This window comes from Peromyscus eremicus, chromosome 6, assembly GCF_949786415.1.
Source record: "Peromyscus eremicus chromosome 6, PerEre_H2_v1, whole genome shotgun sequence".
NCBI classification, from domain to species: domain Eukaryota; kingdom Metazoa; phylum Chordata; class Mammalia; order Rodentia; family Cricetidae; genus Peromyscus; species Peromyscus eremicus.
In genome coordinates this window covers 93,281,586-93,302,003 of record NC_081421.1, presented here as the reverse complement: position 1 = coordinate 93,302,003, position 20,418 = coordinate 93,281,586, and positions in this window count along the sequence as shown.

Here is a 20,418-nt window from a genome sequence, read left to right as displayed (position 1 = left end):
CTGTCACTGAGGCTAGCCCCCAAACAGGTGTCACGTGTAAGCTTGGGTTTTCTTATTTCCTCTCTTCCTTTTCTAGGTTTTACTGTGAAGTTGGTCAGGTCTGAGAATGTCACTTGTCATATTGGTAGTGTTTGTCCAGCATCTTGCCAAAAGAGTCTCCTCATTCCTTGTCAACTCTTCAGCTTATTCCTTCCTTTACACCAGGGGTTCTCACCCTTCCTAATCCTGCAGCCCTTTAATACAGTTTCATGTTGTGCTGACCCCCAACCATAACATTATTTTCTTTGCTACTTTCATAACTGTAATTTTGCTACTGTTATGAATTGTAATGTAAATATCTGTGTTTTCCTGTGGTTTTAGGGGACTCCTGTGAAAGGGTCGTTTAATCCCTCACGAGGTTGCGAAACACTGCTTCATACACCTTTTTTTTCACTTTAGTAAAGTCAAGCTTAGGAAAGCCTCATAGGCTCTAAGGAGTGTAAAAAGTTACTAACCTGCTGTCACACTCACAATGCCTTTGATTAGGCTTCCTGATTATATCTGAGAATAGACAGGGCAGAACCTCTTAGATATTCTTTTACAGTACCAATCCTGAGGCCAGCGGGTCCGTGTGGACTCACTGGCCAAACCGCACAACATAGCTCTATCTATTCCTCTGCTCCAGGGGCTTTCTCTCTTGCCGGCTACTCCTGATCGGGCAAACAAAGATTGCATCAAGCAAACTGTTGAAAGAATGATTAATTTTTCCGTTCACGGACACTCAAAAGTGTCCTGCAGTGGCGTGGAAAACACGTGCAGTTTGAGGAACTCATTGTTGGCAGGCAGAAATATCCTGTTGGCTATTCCTTAAAACACACATGCATGAAGACACGTAGAGATCTCGATTTCCTTTTACATAAGCAGTGGGGAAATGCAGCTGATGAGGAGTTTGCAAATGGCCAGGACACTCTTTCAGTCCTTCCTATGCACCTTTATAGAGCACGCTAACAGCTTTACCCATTTCATCCAGTACTTCATGAACTTTTGATTATGCACTCACATGTCAATCTTCCCCATTCAAGCTTTTTTGGTGGTGGTGGGGGAATTACGTCCCCCCCCCCCCCCCCCCCCCCCCCGCCTTTAGTCCTTAGCACAGTTACCAGCTCTTGGGAGGTGCTGTGTGTTTAAATCAACGAAGATTGCTGTGCAGAGATGCATGCAGCTGCAAGTCTGGATTAACATTCAAGAGATGGACTCTGTCACTGAAGTTTCCCTGTGGAGCAGCCGGCTGTGAAATGGTCGGATTGGTGAGAAAATGCAAATCTATGTAAATCAAAAGGCGCCGCCCCGCTCCGCAGCCAGCCCCAGCCCCAGCCCCAGCCCCAAATGGTCTCTAGGTGGTTGAGGCTCTTTCTGGCTTCCAGGACTTCTAACTGGAGGAGAGGTAGTTCCAGAGCAGAATGAAGAAGTTTGGGAGCTGTTCATTTTTCTAACAGCCTACACTCTAGAGTGATTCAGAATCTGCCTAGTCATGGGACCAGGCTTAACAGCTGTTTAGTGTAATTTCCTCAAAATGTCTGTCTTCCTAGGAAAAGGACAGGTTAAGATTTATGATAAAAGGTAAAACTGAGAGCAATTTAAAAAAAACCTGCTATATGCATGGGAAAAGGTAAAAAAGAACAATTTAACCACTACCCCTCCCCCCTCAAAATGTAGGTAAAAGGCAAAATATGAGAAAAAAAGCCAGAGGGAATTTGGAGTTAGTGAGAACACAGAGTTCTGAGTGGGGGGGAAAAAGTGACTCAGCAAAACCAAAGAAACATCTGGCAGGGTTAGTCATGGAGAAATTGGCAGTTGTGGTGATGGCTTCTTGTGAAAATAATTATGTACTATCCAACCAAAATTTGTTTCCATCAAAATTAGCTGGAAACCTGCACAATAAGAATCTGTTACCCTGACTGTCCCACATGCTTCTGCTCGCCACCTTGGTCACTCAGTCAGTCAGTTATCACATAGCACCGAGATTTGGAAAAACACTAATTTTACTTATTTATTTGTTAGTTAGCTAGTTACTTAGTTTGAGACAAGTTCTTATTAGATAGCCCTGGCTAACCTGGAACTAAGTGTAGACCAGGCTGGCCTCCAACTCACAGAGATCTACTTGCCTTTACAACCTAAGTGCTGGGATTAAGGGCATGTGGCTTAAAAACCCTCATTTTAAATTTTAGAGAAACATCTTCTAGTCTAAGTCTTAGGGTTTTTTTTTCAAACTCAAGGCTTAGTAGAGTGTCTGATCAACACACTTTCATAATGATCAATAGTTAACATTTTATTGTGTACATGCAATGATGAGAGATAAATTACAAATGAATCTCAGTTATGATCGTAGTTTAAAAAAATCCACTCAAAAGGAACCTTTAACCTGCACTTTTATTAATACAACACCATGTGGCTTAAAATTTTGTAGGGTAGCACTTTCTGCAAGAATGCCTTAATTCTCAATTTCTGAGACTTCTCATTGAATTTGATGTATAGAAATCCACTCAACAGATACTCGAATGCCTAGCAGCTGCTGGATTCTGTACTAGACTACAGATGTGCAGACTAAAATAAAAAGTTCCTCTCCTGTGAAGTATATCGTCTGTCCTACTTGGGTTTTAATGGTTTGAATGCTTTTCTGTCAGCATATGGAGTAGAGAGGAAACAATTTTAATAGTGTTGTTTATTGATAAATTTTCTTCTACTCCCTCCCAAGCAAAAAAATTTAAGCCTGCACTGGTCAGTCCTTCTAAAAGACATTTTTTAAAGATTCATTTTATTTTCTAAGAGAGAGAGAGAGAGAGAGAGAGAGAGAGAGAGAGAGAGAGAGAGAGAGAGAGAGAGAGAACAGATGCCTGTGGAGGTCAGGAACACTGGGCTGGATGCCCTGCAGATGGTTGTAAGCTTCCCAAAATGGGTGCTGGAAACCAAACTCAGGTCCTCTGCAGGATCAGTACATATTCCTAACCGCTGAGCAATCTTACCAGCTCCAAACAGGTATCTTCCACTCAGAAAATAACCTAGGAGTCTGAAAATCCCTCGAGCGAGTGAAAAAAAAAATGAATGAAACAGCCAACTTGAGAGCCCATGTGCAGTACATTTCGATCTTGTTTCTGTATTTACTTGTCGACATTTTCTAATAGCCTAGTTCACTGATGTTTGGAAGTCTATCCAGTCACTCTTGCCTTTGATGAGGATGCTTCATCTTCTCCTGAGTCTTTGTTCAAGGAAAGCCCTCAAGGCAGAGAGTAACTCTCAGTAAGTGAAGATAAGTTACAGAACCATGTGTAATGCTTAACTGGTTGTAACTATCATCTTTAAACCATTATTGTTTAACTTAGCATATTGTAACAGCACACAGAATGGCTACTCCTCTCCACCATTAGGAGGCTATGGAGTGTACAGCTAGCCAGGGAGAAAGGGCAAATACTCAAGTCTTACGAGGAACAAGCAGGATTAAGGTATGGGCTACACTGCCTTGTCCCACTGAGGGACTGAGAACGTGCTGGAGGACTGCTTTGGCTTTGGTAATACACAGGCTTCCTAGCACACGGCAGGTCCCCATGTCCTTAAAGCTTTGCTTACAACATAAAAGCTCTCAGGACCCTCTGGGGCACTCTCTTCTGCCCAGGTCATCAGAGAAGGGTCTTCCAAGGAAAGAAGAGTTTGAGCTATGTCGTTGTCCATTTGGGCCACTCTAACAAAATACCTTAGTGCTCACTTGGCAGCCTATACACAAGAAGGGGAGAATGGAGAGGAGGGAAAGAGGGACAGGAGGACAGGAGGACGGGAGGAAGAAGGGAAGGCACCCTTAGACTGCATAGTTTACAGTAACAGAAGTCCCAGTGCCAGAGGCTGAGAAGGCCAGAAGAGAGAAGGAGGTGCCCACAGATTCAGGGTTTTTCAAAGCCTAGTTCTGGGCTTCATAGACAGTGACTTGTATCCTCACATAGTAGGGGAGGACAGGCACCCCCCCCCACATTTTCATAAGGGCACTGATGCTTTATATAATTCATGAGAATGAGACCTTTTGATGTAATCACCTCCAGAAACCCCCTCCCACCTCCCATTGATATTATTGTACCCCGCCAAAGGTTCCACGACATGAATTTTCAGGGCACAACAACATTCAGATGATGGTAAACTGGAAAGCAGAGGGACAGTAGAGCCTGGAGCAGAGGGCTGAGGTCTGTGGGCAGATGATAGGTTTTGGAATACAAGAATGTGAGACATGTCTCCACATTAAAGCCCCAGGGCAAAGCCTGAGGCTGATGTTACCAGGCTATCCCCGAGGAAGCTCACTCTTCCGGTTATAAAATGTCAGCAGAGTTGAGAACTGAAGAATTGAGTTGAGGTCACATCAAACAAACAAACGGAGCAGAACCCCCCACCTACAGATGGGTAGAGGAGAAGTGGAAGGGGCTTCTATAAGAAACCATGAAAGAGGGGCTGGAGAGATGGCTCAGTGGTTAAGAGCACTGGCTGCTCTTCCAGAAGACTGGGTTCAATTCCCAGCACCTACATGGCAGCTCACAACTGTAACTCCAGTTCCAGGGGACCCGACACCCATGGCAAAACACCAATGCACATAAAATGAATAATAATAATAGTAGTAGTAGTAATAAAAGAAACCATGAAAGAAGTCGAGGTGGGGTTTAGTGATTGACTTGGGTGGAGCAGGAAGCGGGGGCATGTCTGGGCACACAGGAAGGTAGCACCACAGGTCAAGACCACAAAAAGGGGGGCAGCTTAGATGAGCTTAGGGACTGCTAGCACAGAGTAGAAAGTGGGGCACAGCTTAGAGGGGAAAATGAGGCTGAAAAGAGAAATCGGGAACCATGCTGGACAACATCCCCTAGAAACATCTACAATATTAGCAACCCTAAAACAATTAACAGGAGCTGTTCAGCCTGATATAAAGAAACATGTTACAGTTCACGAGTCCAGGAAGCTCTTAGAACCAACAGAATCTTCCTCCATGTCTCCTTTCAGTCAGTTTCTGTGTCCCAGTGCCTAAAAGTCACCAACAGCCCCAGACTCAGGTCCCCTTGGCTTTGTCACACTGCCATACGATCCAGGTGTCCCTGATGGAGGCAGGAACCGCTCATCTGGCAATCTCTGTAACCAGAGGAATACTCAAGTCTGAGTCATGTGACCTACCTTGGCGGCAGAGAGTGGGTCTGAGGCTAGAGCCACAGGTTGGTATAGCTCCCTGGCAGATGGCACATTAGTTGTTTTCCTGAGGTCGTGATAAAAGAACCCGACAAATAGCAAGTTAAAGGTAAAGAATTTATATCTACTTATAGTACCAGAGAGAGAGAGAGTCTACTGTGGCGGGGAAAGCATAGAACATGAGGCTGGACTGGCAGTGAGGAATCAGAGAAATCAAATGTTATCCACACACAGGTAGTAGGCAGCGGGAACAGGAAGCTGGGTGAGGCTACATATCCTCAAAGCCTGTCCTCAGTGATGTACTTTCTCTAGCAAGGCTCTTAAGGATTCCATAACCCCTTAAACAGCACCACCAACTGGGGGCCAAATGTCCTAATCCATGAGCTTATGGGGGACACTTCTCATTCAAACCCTCACTGACAGGAACAAGAGCTACTGCTGGGCCTACAACAAAGAAGTCCTCGGTGTGTGGCTGGAGGAGGAAGGTGACCTGGGAGAATATGCAGGACTATCCAGAGATTTGGAAAAGGACAGGATATTAAGATTGCAAAAAGAAAAGACCATGAAGTTAAAGTGGCAAAAATCCAGTTATCTGTGTGGTTATAACAGCTACTAAAAGACCCAGCCACTAAGGATAAATTCCCGTGGATCTTGTTAAGTTTCTCACTTCTTTGGATTATCAAGAAAGGAAGTAACTGTTGACTTGAGAGGTACATATCAGTGATTCAGATCAATTCCCCGAACTTTCTTGATTTCTCTATCATCAAGGTTACTCATGGTGTCAGTCTAGCTTGCTCTGACCTAAGCATCATTCATCTAGGAATTTGCCTTTATCAGTGCTTTAAAAATTAGAAACTTGATGTGGTGTGAAACTATTTCTGGGGAGACATGAACAAAAGTCTACTCACTCCAGAAAGGGAACTGGTGACAGATCAAGGTAGCAACACTACCAAAGTCCAGTTTGGTAGCAAATGAGCTTATTGGGGTTTCTTATGAGAGTATGGGTGAAGGGTAATTATAGAAGTAGGGATGACTTAAAGGCAGCTTTCTCACCAAAGCCTACCCCAGCATGAATGAAAACTCACAAAAGCTAGAGCCTTGGAGCTCTCTGCACAACTTGTAGCCAGCTCGACAGATGAGAGAGTCTCTTCTCCTCAGCAGTCCCTACTGCTTCTATAACCATGGGGAGGGAGGAGCCTTGTGAATCTGATAAGTTTCAGGGACTTCCTGAGACTTCTGAGTTGTTTATTTCCTAAGTCTTAAATAGCCTACCTTTAAGGCAAATTTTTGTGAGTTTAAGGCCAGCCTGGTCTACAGAGTGAATACCAGGACGTCCAGGGCTATATAATAAAACCCTGTCTCAGAAAACAAAACAGCAACAACAAAGTCTTCCTAAGTATTGGGGGCTGGAGAGATGGCTCAACAGTTAAGAGCACTTGTTGCTCTTGCAGAGGAGTTCAGTTCCTAACATCCACACCAGGTGGCTCAGCCTGGCCACCAGCATTACCTGCATGTAGCGCATACACACACACACACACACACACACACACACACACACACACACACACACTATTTCCTGAGTACTAATGAGCTTCCCTCCATGATGGAATTTTTCTGTTCAGAGGAAATTGCTATACAACACCCAAATGCTCAGATTCTACCAGCAGGCCTCAGACAATAATGAATGGACAGTTCAGACATGGTTACAATGGTTTCTGTCATAGGCAGGAAGGATCCTCTAAGAATTCAGGAACCCTACAAATAACTTTGTTTCCTCTTTTATTTCTTCTTAACTGACATCATGTCACCGGTGGAAAAGCAGATGATCATCTAGAAACTCAGAGTGAATCTCAGGACCATGCTATGATCTTTCTACCATTAAAAATGGCCAGAAAAAAAACATCATTAACTCATTAAGTCTTTATAGTAATCCCATCTGAGATAGATAGAAACTTGCATTTTATAAATGGGTTAACTGAAGCCGAAGGTGGCTGGTCAAGTTGTTAGATGGTACCGTGGGATACAACCTCGTAACCACAGTGCTACACTGCCTCTCTACTGAGTGTGCCACAACACACACTCCCCGTGGAAGCACTGTAGACATTGCAGCATAGATTCAAGTCCTCTTCTCGTCTGCCCTCAGTGTCCTCTGCCTTGTGAAGCTGCACCTCTCTGGAGTTCCTGGCTTCAGGAAATGGGGATTTTCCAAAAGAAAACTGAGCCAAAGCTGCCATTGGTCAAGAAGAAAGGGCTCTTTCTTCTCTTTGTCCCCAGCTTATTCTGTTCTTGTATTTCCACATTCAAGCTGTGTCCCTACCCAGAAGAGAGAAGAAAAAAGAAATTGTACCTGAAAAATGGCTCATTCGCCCGAGAACATGACATCAACGCCCTCCCCCCCCCCCCCCAGCAGTTACTCACTGAGAACTGTGGGTCATGTTTCCGACTAAGAACCTGGGTAGGGAAGCCCTCTCAGACTTGCTAACTGAGTTTATGGGTATGTTTGACGGTAATCCCTTCCGCCTATCAACCTGCCATTCTACATCGCTTCTCTTACCTGTCACTTCATGTCTGTTTATCATCATGATGCCTCCACTCTGGCTCCAGATGGGACTTGTGATGCGGTCAACCTGCATTTGCTTCGCTCTATTTGTTCAGTGGTTCCTCCTTACCCCAGGGCTCTGGAGGGAGTCCCCCACCCCATCCCAGAGCAATGGAGAGAGTCCCCCTCCCCCTGGTGCGTAGCTTTCTTCTGTGAGATGTCCAGTGACCACCCTACTGACCTGGCTTCCCAAAGCCACTCACTTCCATAAACCTAGTCAAGTTTTCCTGGTGATGACCTCAGAGCCTGCCTCTGGGACAAGTTAAAGATTTATTTTTATCCTTCTCCCCTGCGTGTGTGTGTGTGTGTGTGTGTGTGTGTGTGTGTGTGTGTGTGTAGGGGGTAGAGAGAGTCTGTCTCACATGGAGGGGGGGGGGCGGGACGGAATCTGCAGAGGAAAGAGAGAAAAGGTGTTGGCTCCTCTGGAGCTGGAGTAACAGATGGTTGTGAGCCACCTGATGTGAGCGCTGGGAACCGAACCCTTGGAAGAGCAGTGATCACTCTAACCCAGTCAACCATCTCTCCAGCCCCACGGGGCAGGTTAGAGGGCACTGCTTCCCAGGTGTCAGGCTCCCCTGTGCTCTTGCTCTGGGTTAGTCTCATGTCACCTTTGAAGCAGCCTAAGAAAAAAATGTCGTTGGTGTCAGCAGAGCCCACAGCTGAGGCTGAGCGCAGGAAAAATAACTTGTTCTTTTTCTCTCTCCCGTCAGAGGCACTTAGGCATTTGGTAGGCAGGTTCCTGTCATCATTAAGGGCAATGGCAGGAGAACAAGCCCACTGGGAAGCTGTTGTTATGGAGGCAGCATGTGTCTGTGAGAGGGAAAGAAAGAGAATCTTAACTCTATAATCCTGAGGAGTGTGGAGTCTGGATTGAAACAAACCATAAACAGCTGCAGTAAGTCCCCACATACCTCAAGGAGAGATAAAGGAAAACTGGATAGCAAATCAGAGAAAGTCATCCGCCTATTTTCATAGGTGATATGTTACACCACAGACTCTGGAGTCCCCGCCATCTTTGAGCCTAGTGAGGTAGGGATAGTTTATCACAGCCTCCACCACGATGGGTTATGAAGACAGCAGGTGTGTCTAAGAGCACCACAAGTGTGATTCTTCCACATAGAAATCCACATGCTCTAAAATACTCAAGGGAATGGCTTCCTCCAGTCTGTGTCGGTTCCTGCCTCTGCCTCTTTTCCTAATAGCTGTGACGCCCCCAGCAGCGCAGGCTTGCTCCTGGTCACCTTTAGTCTCTGAAAAGATGTGCTGTCTCCCCACGTGGGCACATGAAGATACGCTTCCAGGATTTGGTTGTAATTACCATGGGAGAATGTTCTGGTCCTGGACTCCTTCTGTGCCCGTGACCTGTTGGGCAGGATACTAAATTGTGCTTTAGTTAGCATTTCAAAGAGCTGATTACAACAAGTTAGACATTCACTTCAGTTCATCCTGGAGCAAAGAACACTGAGTTATGAGGTCATGCTGAGTGGCCTAGTTGTCAAGATTGAGTGCAGATACGGAAAAGCACACCTGCTCTTGACACTGAGGGAGAGAAGTGTGTGTGTGTGTGTGTGTACACACATGCACATGTGTGTCTAACCGTTTGGTTTCTCAGAGTTTTTGTTTGTAACAGAGAGCATGGGACCAGGGCTTTGATCTTGTATTCTATGATCTGCTACTTAAAATATTGATTCTCTGGGTCAGAACTTAGTCTCACGGCTGATCTGTGCCAATCAGGTTGAATAATGATTAAGTCCAAGTTTATCTTAAAATTTTAATTGTTGTAATTATGTTTAATGATTATAATTAGTAGTTCCTCTGAACATTCCTTCTGAAGTGACTTGTTCAAAGCATCCAGGTGCAAACTGGTTATGAGAACTGATAGCCAGCTCAGCCCCCTCATTTCTTTTCACTACAATTAACTCAGACATGGGGACCATTTGCTTGCGGGTCTGGTTGTTTTAGTTCAGTGTTGGCACATGCAGTAATTATGGTTGTGTGCTCTTACTGTGGTCCACTAGGACTTAGACTCAGCACTGTCACCCGATCCTGTGAGGGCCATACTAGTCAGCTCTTGACAGACTCGAGTGGGTATACTAGCAAGACACATCGCCCGTGAAGGGGCACGAGGCTCTGCGTCTGCTCATCAGCACCATCACTTCCCATTGTAAGCAGTGAGATGCTGTTCTGGGAAGGGCTTTGGGGATGGGAGAACTGAGAGGTGCAGGCCAGAGAGTGAGGTGGGAAGCAACTGTCTGGGACTCTCCTTGCACAGGCTCCCTGCAGGCACACACACTGGGTTCTCCCTTCGATTGCCAGCTCCTGACCTCACAGTTCTTCAGTTTTCTTGCTGACGGTAGACACATACTGAGAAAGTGTCCTCAGCACTCGGCACCTAGTATTCCCACCTTCACGGTGTAGCTGCTGAAATCAACAGGATGTGTTCGCCTGCACAGTTCATAAACAAGTCACTGGTTTTATCAGCATTGATAAGTTCTGTCTGGGCTACTCATGTTTAGTCATTAATAACACTCTTGATGTTTGATTTATCTCTCATGTAAACCCCGGGAGGCAGATACTCCAACAATGCTGACTTGCCCCTTGAGAAAACTGTGGATTGCCAAGGCCAACGCCATTTGCCCAGGATCAAGTGTCCAGGGTGAATAAAGCTGCAGCTCACAGCATCTGGCCCCAGAGTGCGTGTGCTTAAACCCACCCCAGCCTGCTAGCATCTAAGCCTAAGCTCCTATAAAACACCATCAAGGAGAACGTTCTGCACGGCACTCCTAGTCCCCCACAGAGCCTAGAGGGGTGAGGGCAGGAACATGGCGCTAGAGCTGTGTCACACTCATGACACATGAGCAAGAGTGTTGCTGAGGCCTGGGGAAAGCCTTCGGCTTCCTGGGGAAGCATTTTTCCTTTCAGTCTCATCAGGCTGGAAGGATTTATCCATTAAAGTGATGACTCAGACTTAGAAAACTAGTAAAAGTGCTTGCGTTGCACACACATACACACACACACACACACACACACACAAAGGTAGAACAGCTTCAAGTAATGCTGCAGTGCCCTTTTACTCACGGCCCATGGGAGACAAGGAAATTTTTAAATTCCCTTTTCATTTTGCTCTGTTTTTCTCTAATTGTCTGTTCCCTCCAAAGGTGAATTCAGCTTTGGTTGTTTTGTTCATTCCAAAGGCGTTAATGTTGACATAGTGTTCAATTAACCCCGAGGGAGGGCGGAGGGAGGGATACTCTCGGAAGTTGATCCGCCCTTTCCCACACCTGCTCGACTGCCCCAGCCACTTCAGTCAACAAAACTAGTCAAAGAAGCAAACAAGCCCCCAGTCCACCCAACCCTCAAGTTCATTTCCCATACGCTCATTTGAGTGACGTGTGACATTTGAACTTGGCTGTACAAGCCAATGACAATAGTTGGTTTTATTATGCAATGCCTAAAACTTCACTGGATGTCTTCAGGTGTTGAAAGCAACAAAAGTCCTCAGTGAATATTACAGTAACAAAGCAGTTTATGACTCCAACCAGGCAGGTTTCTTTTCAAAACAAATTCCCACAGAATGAGGCAGCAGGACTTTGGGGTGCCATGGGTTAGGAGGTCAGCCCTGGACAGGCATGAAGGAGGCCCAGAGAGCCAGACTGGAATCCCAAGCTACCCCTCAGAGTTCCCAGTTGCAAATCCCCATGAGGTGGAGGGTTGGGGAGATCTCAACAGGATACAGTAGTCCTACTACGCTTTCTTGAAACAAATGGATCAAGAGCGCTGTACAAAGTGCCACTTGACATCCCACATCCTGGAGGTAAGCAGAGACACCCAGCGGGTTACGTTTTTGCTTATGCTTTGAAAATGCATAATCTTTCTCTGTGTGTAAAAAAAAGAATTCAACTTTTCAAAGCAAACTGGTATTCCAAGAAGCAAATTTTCTACACCAAAAAAATTGCTAGGTTCGGATGTGACTCATTCCCTGTTATGAAACAGAGTATATCTGTGCCTGAAGACCCAGCAGTATCACCCTAGGAATGCAATTTTGTATCGTAAGTGGAATGGATGGAGTCCTTTATCAACCACATGAATGCTTTTTTTTTTCCCTAAGAAAAAGTGTTGGCAAAGAGTTTACCGGGTGTAGATTTTAAAATTATTAATAGATCAGAAATATACTCCTGGGTTAAATTACACAGGTACTTTTTTTTTTTTTTATAAAACATTAATCTAACAGGAGAAAATCAGACTTCAACGCAAAGAAGATATCCTGGTCTCTATTCTTTGCCTTGTTCTGCTTGAGGAGAGGTGGACAGCGAGGCCTCCGTGGCTGAGAACAGGGAGGAAGCTGTTCAGGACCCTGCAGGAGCTAGAAGCCTGGCTTACACCGTCTGGTTGTTCTGAATTCTGAAGGCGCACTGTGAGGAAAAGGGGTCCCCATGGTTGACAATCAGCACTCAGAAGTGGTGGCTGGTGGAACTGCAGAGGTATCTCAGCCCGGCTTCCCACGGCCCTGACCAGTGTCACCATTGCTTTGTCCTGGGTGACTCCCCCGCCCCCCCCCCCCGCCCCCCAACACACACACCTCAGAGAAACCTACAGGGGAACCCAGGTCTCCGGTAACACTGTCTGGATTTGAAGTTGCCTACGTGTGCCATTTCTGCCTTGTTGAGGGAAAGGAGAGTGTTTTTAAAGAACTCCAGCACCAGACACCCAGTTGGCACATCACAGATGTTTGTTGAATTGGGTAGAATAAACTAGGCTCTAGAAGGACACATAATTGGTTCTGTGGTGCTGTCTCTATTAATGAAGCAGCTGTGACCTTACCACAGAGATGTGGGCATCAGGACTCAGAGTGACAAGGAGGAGGTGTGCACCGATGCTTCTCTCTGGCCAGACCCTGTCCTCACAATACCCTTCCCTCCGCTCCAGATGGGCTGGTCAGCGTCACTCTGACTCACAGAGATGCTGGAATATTCCCATTACTTGACGGTCCTCTGTGGTTCTTAGGGTGTCGGTGGGGGGTTCCACGAATTTCTGTGGAATGAATGAACCTGCTGCTGTTATTTACCTCAGGGACATCCAGGCCTCATGAACTGCAGCCTGGGCAGCGCTCTGAGGACCTTGGGTGTGGGCGCATGGAGACATGGCTATCCAGGTTGTTCAGCCTTCCACCCTTCAGCCCTCCCTGGGTGGGGCTGACTGTTCAGGTTTGGTGGATCCTCCTCTGACAACCGTCAACCCTTCCTTTGTCTGCCAGCTCCATCACAATGAACCCGGTGCTGCTTCTAAACCTATCTTCAGATCAAGAGTGCATTCACTGTTCTTCAGTATTTCTTTGGGATCATACTTCCTGAATTTTATCCCGCTCTTGTGTCTCGTCTTCATTTTCCTGAAGGAAAAAAACAAAAAAGAACTTTAAACTCCTTGACACTACGTTTGTTAGTCAGCTTTGCACGACTCTAACAAATCCTCGAGACAAGCAACTGAAAAAGAGGACAGGTTTATTTATTTTGGCCCGTGGTTTCAGGGGTATCAATCTATGGTTGCTTGGCTCTGTTGGTTTGGGACTGTGGTGATACAGAACATGTGGCAGCAGGGGACCTGTTGACCTCATGGTACTCAATCCTTCGCTTTCCCTGTCCTACTTGCCCCTGCCACATTTACAACCTACTCCTTACCTCATTGTTGATAATGCCAATCACTTGCATTTTTGGCTTTCGATTTGAGACTGGTTTTGTAAGACAGGGAAGTACATTTCCCAAGATTCCTTACCCCCTAGCTTCAGGACATTACATAGAAGGCTGTTGAGAGGAAGTGTTGGGTCTGGGGTCACACAATAATGGGGACAGACCACCAAAGTCTATTAAACCAGAAGCGGACTTTATTCCAGAAAACAAACAAAACAAACAAACAAACAAAACCAAAGAAAGAAGAGAAAATCACCACGGGGCACAAAAGCTTATCAGCTAGCTAAGAACGCAGCCAGAGTTTGGGATTCTGAGGCTGTGGTATTGGAGGTGGGTTCTGGCCCCCTTTTTATAGCAAGAAGTAAGCATTAGGCACGGACAAAAGAACTTGTACAATTCTGAAGCTAAACTTTTAGAGACAAATTGCTTTTTAGGTTTTACAGTTTTCCATTAACAAGGTTTTAGAGGGTTTCAGCTAAATGTCCCTATATGTCCTTCCTGACACAGTTAATTGACATTTGCCCACACCTGTAACTTTTCCTAACATGGCTGGGGTCCCATAGCGGGAGGAATACGAAACAAGGCAAAGCAGGTTGTCACACAGAACACATTTAAAGTGAACTTTGGTTTCGGTAGTGACTGGCAGGGGTTTATCGAGAATAACTAACCCCAGGGCTACAGAGGGCAATCTTTAGTAAAAAAAAAAGCTAAACATTTGGGTTTCTGACAGAGCTGCCCATCATAAAAACGGAGGGGCCCAGCTAAAGGCTAATCCCTATTTGCTGGCAAGCTTTTATTTTTTTAGGTTTATAATTTTATATTTCTAGATTCCTGGACCCTTCAGAAGGGAATGGTAGGAGGCCATTCCTCCGCCCCTCAGCCCTTGCTCTAGTGACCAGAGGGTCCTCCTTGGACACTCTGGGAAACCTGCTCCTAGGGTTTGCCAGAGCCATCTCTTCCTGCCATCTCCTGTCCCCAGGGGTGGAAGCACGTGCTCTTGATCCTCCTGAGATGGCTCTTCCATTATCTTCTCAACCAACCCCCTGCACCAGATCTGCTTGGTTAAGAAACCTAGAGCAGTTAAGAAACCTAGAGTGGTTTCTTTATAGCTTTCTTTCTTTCTTTCTTTCTTTCTTTCTTTCTTTCTTTCTTTCTTTCTTTCTTTCTTTCTTTCTTCCTTCCTTCCTTCCTTCCTTCCTTTCTCTTTCTTTCTTTCTTTCTTTCTTTCTTTCTTTCTTTCTTTCTTTCTTTCTTTCTTTCTTTCTTTCTCTTTCTTCCTTTCTTTCTTTCCTCCCTCCCCCCTCTCTCTCTTTCCTTCTTTTCTTCTTTTTCTTTCTTTCTCTTTCTTTTTTCTCTCTCCCTCCCTTCCTTCCTTGATCACAAGAGCCTTGTTGCTTTGGGACTGTGGTGAGACAGAACACACAACAGAGCGGGGACCTGTTGACCTCCTGGACTCAGCCCACTCTCACAATACCACATACTACATCTGACCTCATGGCAGCCAGCCCTCCCTTTCCTTCCAACTGCCCTATGGCATGAAGCTCTCTCACAAAAGGATAGGCATCTCTCAAAATAATTGTAATAACTGGTTGTTTGTGGATGATCTCTGAAATACTGGAAAGGGTGGTATGTTGTGAGGACTGTATATATGTCTGTAATTAGCATCCAAATACAGCTGTCCTTTGGTATCTTTGAAGGGTGGTTTCAGAATCCAGTAAACATTAAAATCTGCCTCTTCCTTCTACAAAGTGTTATAGTACTTGTTTATAAACTATGTGCTTACTCCAGCATACTTTAAAATAATCTCTGATTACTTACACTACCTAATACAATACAAGTGCTATCTACATAGCTGTTAGAGTGTCTCGACTAGCGAATTACAAGGAAAATGTCTATATGTATTCAATGTAAATGAAATTTGTCAGTACTTTTTATTTGAAGTTGTTTGGATCCGCGCAGAACCCACAGAAGTAGAGTGTAGACATACTCTTTGCAGACTGAACACTAATTTCTATTTCCTTTGGAGCAGTTGCATGGACGATTCCAGGCGTAGCAGACTGGAGAGCTCCTTTGCTGATCACTTGCTTTTCTTCTAACTCTGACTATCACTCACTCAGCACCGGGCCATTGAAGTCATTTACTCCTCAGCCAAGGATGCCAACGTGAACTCAAAGGACCTAGAAGATGGCTCATGGCGGCAGATTTCTGTTGACAAGACTCAGTGGGAAAGGTATGGTCTTTGGAGCCAGACACCCCAAAATTCAAATCCCAGCTTGGCATGTCCTGAGTTTGAGGAAATTGCTTCTTTAGATAAATCTTAGGTTTTTTTAGATATCAAACAGAGAGGAAGAGTCCCACTTTGCACTGTGCTGAGCACAGTAGATGACGGCACCTGGTACCTCACGGATGAGAACGGCTGTGGCCACACGTGCTGGCCTAGCGTGTCCTGAGCATGAGAATTTGGAAGGTCCCGTCTTAGTTGTAGGAAATAGGGCTTTGGCTGTCAGCTCATAGCCATGAGGTAACTCAAAGGAGGGAAAGAAAAAAAATCCTCAAGCGGGAAGAATCACGTTTGCTTTGTAAAATAAACCTTTACTGACTCATCCTGCCCACATCTGTACTGGTAGCAATTGGAAGCATTTTGTTTTTACATTTTCTTTCTTTCTTTCTTTCTTTTTTTTTTTTTTTTAAATACTGTTGCAAAGTAGTTGTGTTTCTTTTCTTGTCTAGTACATTTCATAAAGTGTTCACAATTCTAAATCAGAACAGCTATTGCTATGCATAAGATAAAGTATGATTTTAAAAGTAAATAATGTAAATAAATAAACCAGAACAGCATCTAACAGAGCACACAGGAATGTCACCTAGCTAACTCTGCATCTTGTGACATATTAGACATACACTCAGTGCTTGTTTCTAAAGTCATATTACCCTGTCCAGTAATTAAATGAGAGAATATGTCTCAATTTTTAAGTAAAATAATTGTTCTACATTGCCTTTCTTTGCATATTAACTGAATAGAACAACACTTATAAAATGTTTTACAAACTTAGCTTTTAAGTGAAAATGCTTTTTAGTTAGGCATCTGGGACAGGTGAAACCAGACACTAATGTATAAGACTTTATTAGTCTTAAGACTTTGACCCAATAGCTGTATGAGTATACAGTGAGTTTAAATTTAAACTTTAAAAATAATAACTAATTCTTATTGTATAATTTGAATGAAGTGAGGAAATGTAGGGAAAATTGAAAGTCCCCTTCTGCCCCCCCTAATTCTCCCCTGTCCACAACTGTCAGTCATTCTCCATCCTCCTGGATCATTGTCTACGTACATTCGTCTTCCCACACACCAGGAACCTGCATGGGTATCAGCTCTCTGTTTATTAGATAATTACATAACTGAGACTCAAGAGTATATTCTGAAGATATGGTTTTTTGTTGTTGTTGGTTTTTTGCTTTGTTTTCAATGTCTAGAAGGTGCTGTGTTCGATGCTGACTGCTACTCCCCTCATCCTTTAAAAACCTGCCCCTGCTGTGGGTTTTGAGTGGCTTCCTCCAGGCAGCAGGAGTCCTGGGTACAGAGCTTAGGGCTCTGAGGCACCCTGGGCTTGACTGCCAGTGGGTGTCCTCTTAGAGTGTCAGCAGGGCTCTTAAGGTAGCTGTCCCCAGCTGTCTCCCAGGGCTGACAGTGACAAGCGAGCACTTTCAGAGCAAAGACGCCAGATCTCCTGAGACCTTGTCTTCCCCTCCACCATCCCCACAGTATGGAAGGTGACCTCGTGCTAAGGTTGGCCTTTCAAGACCACAAAAGCAACTCTCGTTTATTTCCAGACATGCTTGGAAATAACCTAACAGATCCTTTAAGGAACCTAATACATTTGTTTTTACAAAAATCAGATTCCTTAAGTGAGTTCTTCTCTGGGTTTATCCATCAGGCCTATCTATCACAAATAGGATACACACACCAAAAACAAAACAAAACAAAACAAAAAAAGTTAAGATTTGAAATGTTTGACTTTCATAGCACAAAGGACTAGGTAAATATTGAATGGTGCTGATGGAAATACGTGACCTTGAGGGATTCAACAGGTGTTTTTCATTATGAATTGTAGACTAAATTCTAGCTTGATCAAACTCTATGCTTGAGGACATGACATCAAGGTTGTGCTCCAACTTGAGCTCTGTTGGAAAGACCTGATTTAAGATAAGAAAGTATACTGTTGATTTTATTTAACAATTTTGTTGAATATTTTTAGCATTTTTAAACCAGGGGGTAGGAGAAGGAAAGTCAATGAGAACTTGAATTGAAATTTTACGAAGTCTAACATCCAGAACACGGCTGGGAAACATGAAAAGGGATCCTGCATCCGAAGCCACCTCTCAGCGGGCTGATGGGTACAGATCTAAAAGGCTCAGGTGGGAGCAACCCAGAGCGGAGGGCTAGCAAAGAACAGCACTGAGAGAAAGCCTCGGCCCTCACCAAACAGAGACATTTGCCATAGAGGGCGACTGAGGGCCTCGATTAGCAGCTGGGGAGGTGTCTCCCCCCTCCTGCCCATTGAGAGCAGATGGCAGGAGCTGGTGAGCCTTGGTGTAGGGCACCACTGAGTTATCAGAACGCAGACTGGCAAATAGCCAGACACAACGTATTTTAAAGACCTAGTAGTTGAACAGACAGCACATAGGGCAATTCATTCTGAAGTAGTTCCTGATGAGAACAGTGAGGACTCGGGACCTGTCATTTCTTAAAACAGATGTCATAAGTCTGCTAATCATCTGCTTTCCTCCCTGGTGTGGAGGCCTTTTCAGATTAGCCCCTCAAAAGTGTCTGGGTGGTCACCTGAGTACCCCCAGTGTCCATGCTCAAGGTGGAGGTAAGCCAGTCAGTGCTCAGAAACATCGTAGTTCACTAGTGTGCACTCCAAATTCTCCTCTTGCTCTATTTTGATTTTTTTAAGACACTTTTCTTTTTTGAGGCAAAGATTCATGTATCCGAGGCTAGTTTCTAACTCATTGTGTAACTAAGCCTGGCCTTCAACTCCTGACCTCTACCTCTTAAGTGCCGGGATTTCAAGTATGCACCTTCATACCCAGCTTTCTCTGTTTTTAAAACTTTAAATAAAGTCTCTCCCCCAACATAATTATTCCTTAAAAAAGAAAAGAAAGATGTTAACTGATGGTCTCCTCTGTCCCTTTGTCCCTCCATCGCTCCCTCCTTGAGCACAGATATCCCTGTGTGTTCATCACTAATGTGCACCTTCAGCAGTTAGAAGACGCCTTGATATACAGCAGATGCTGTATATACAGATGAGTGCCTGAATACGGAGATGACAATCCCAGTTTTATATTTTTGATATCAAAAAGTGCATAACAGAACTACAGTTTTTAAAGCTCCAAGAGCAGACTCTGGATGATAGCCCGGCTCCCCTCCTCCCCCTTACACCTGCAGTCTATGCTTGTTAAAGAGCAGAACAGTGTTCAACCAGCTCGTCTTGCAGACTTCAAGTTGGGTGCCTTTGCTCAACTGGAATATAGCTGACCTACTGCTGCAGATCATGTCGAAAGGCAGTGGAATTCAGTGACACAGAGGGGTCTTGGTAGCAGGGACACAATTATGTAGTCTAGAGCATTTGTCTTGCAAATTGTATAGACTAGAAAACACAATTTGTACTGTGCTTCATTATGTGCATGAGCTCCATCCATGACTGACTGCTGTCTCCAACAATAGAGCCAATTCATGTTCCGGGATGGGAAATAAAACTTTCGTATGCACAAACAAAGCAAGCTCATAGTTTGGACTCTGCCACTGAGAAATTGCACAGAGGGCCAGACTGTCAACTTAGTGATGCTGGAATTGGAAGCAAGGGGCATGTTCCCAGGACTCATCATCCCAGCTGCTTATGTCCTTCCCAGGGGTATCTCTACACTCTCATGGGCCTGGGGAAGCTGTGCTGGACAGCTTCCTTCAGTCCACCAACTCTAGTCTTTCAGGATGGGGAGAATGAGCCAAAGTTTATTTCCAAAACCTCCTTTTGTGTAAGTCTACAGGAAAAATGCATTACTCTTTGACATGTTACTACCTCAATCAAGTCTTGCTGCGGCCTGAGAATCATTGCGCCTCACTGATAGATTGGACACACATGCACCTGAAGGTAGTTCTTGAGTGCTCATTGAAGTGAAGGGGTGGACATGGCTCCTGTCTGATCTACTGGGCGGCTGATCCTCAGTAGTTCAGGTCTTCAGAGGGTGTCCATTTATCCCTTCTCTAAATACTAGTTTAACGTTCTATTTCCCACATCTGCTGCCTCCTCACATAAGCAATCTCCTGAAATCATGGATTCATTCTCCCAAACAGTGTCCTTCAAGGGAAGAAGAATAAGGCGACTTACTGACCAAACATGCTGCTCCCTGGCAATTTATTGTTGCCTATAAATTAATGAGTTGCCCTTTGAGCTTGACACAAGGCAATGAGTAGTGAAGAAGTCACATAGCTTCAGAGAGATGAGGCCCAAGGTCAGTTGACATTTTGTTTCTATGAGGGGTCCTTACTCCATTCCCAATGCCACGGCCTCTCTGCGTGAGGTTGCTGCCTTTAAAAACTCTTGGCTCCTTGTGCGGTGGGCCTAGCCCATCTATCTCATTGTCCCTTGGTTTTGGTTCAGCCCATGATTTATCTATGGATTAGCTCTATCTTTGGAACATGAACAGATGAATTAACAAGAGACCAGATAGAAAAGCCTGTCTATCTGGAGAGCCAGTGCTCCCTTATCACCTCTTGAACAATGTACCTATAAGACCTCAGCCAGGAAGCCTATGAAGGCCACGGTGTGAGCCCATCAAGTGGAGGGTGGCAGCTAGAGGCTTCTCTGAGGCAGAATCTATTCGTATCATCTTCAGGATGGTGAGCTCCCTGAAAAATGTCCAGAGATGCAGAATTGCTCACAT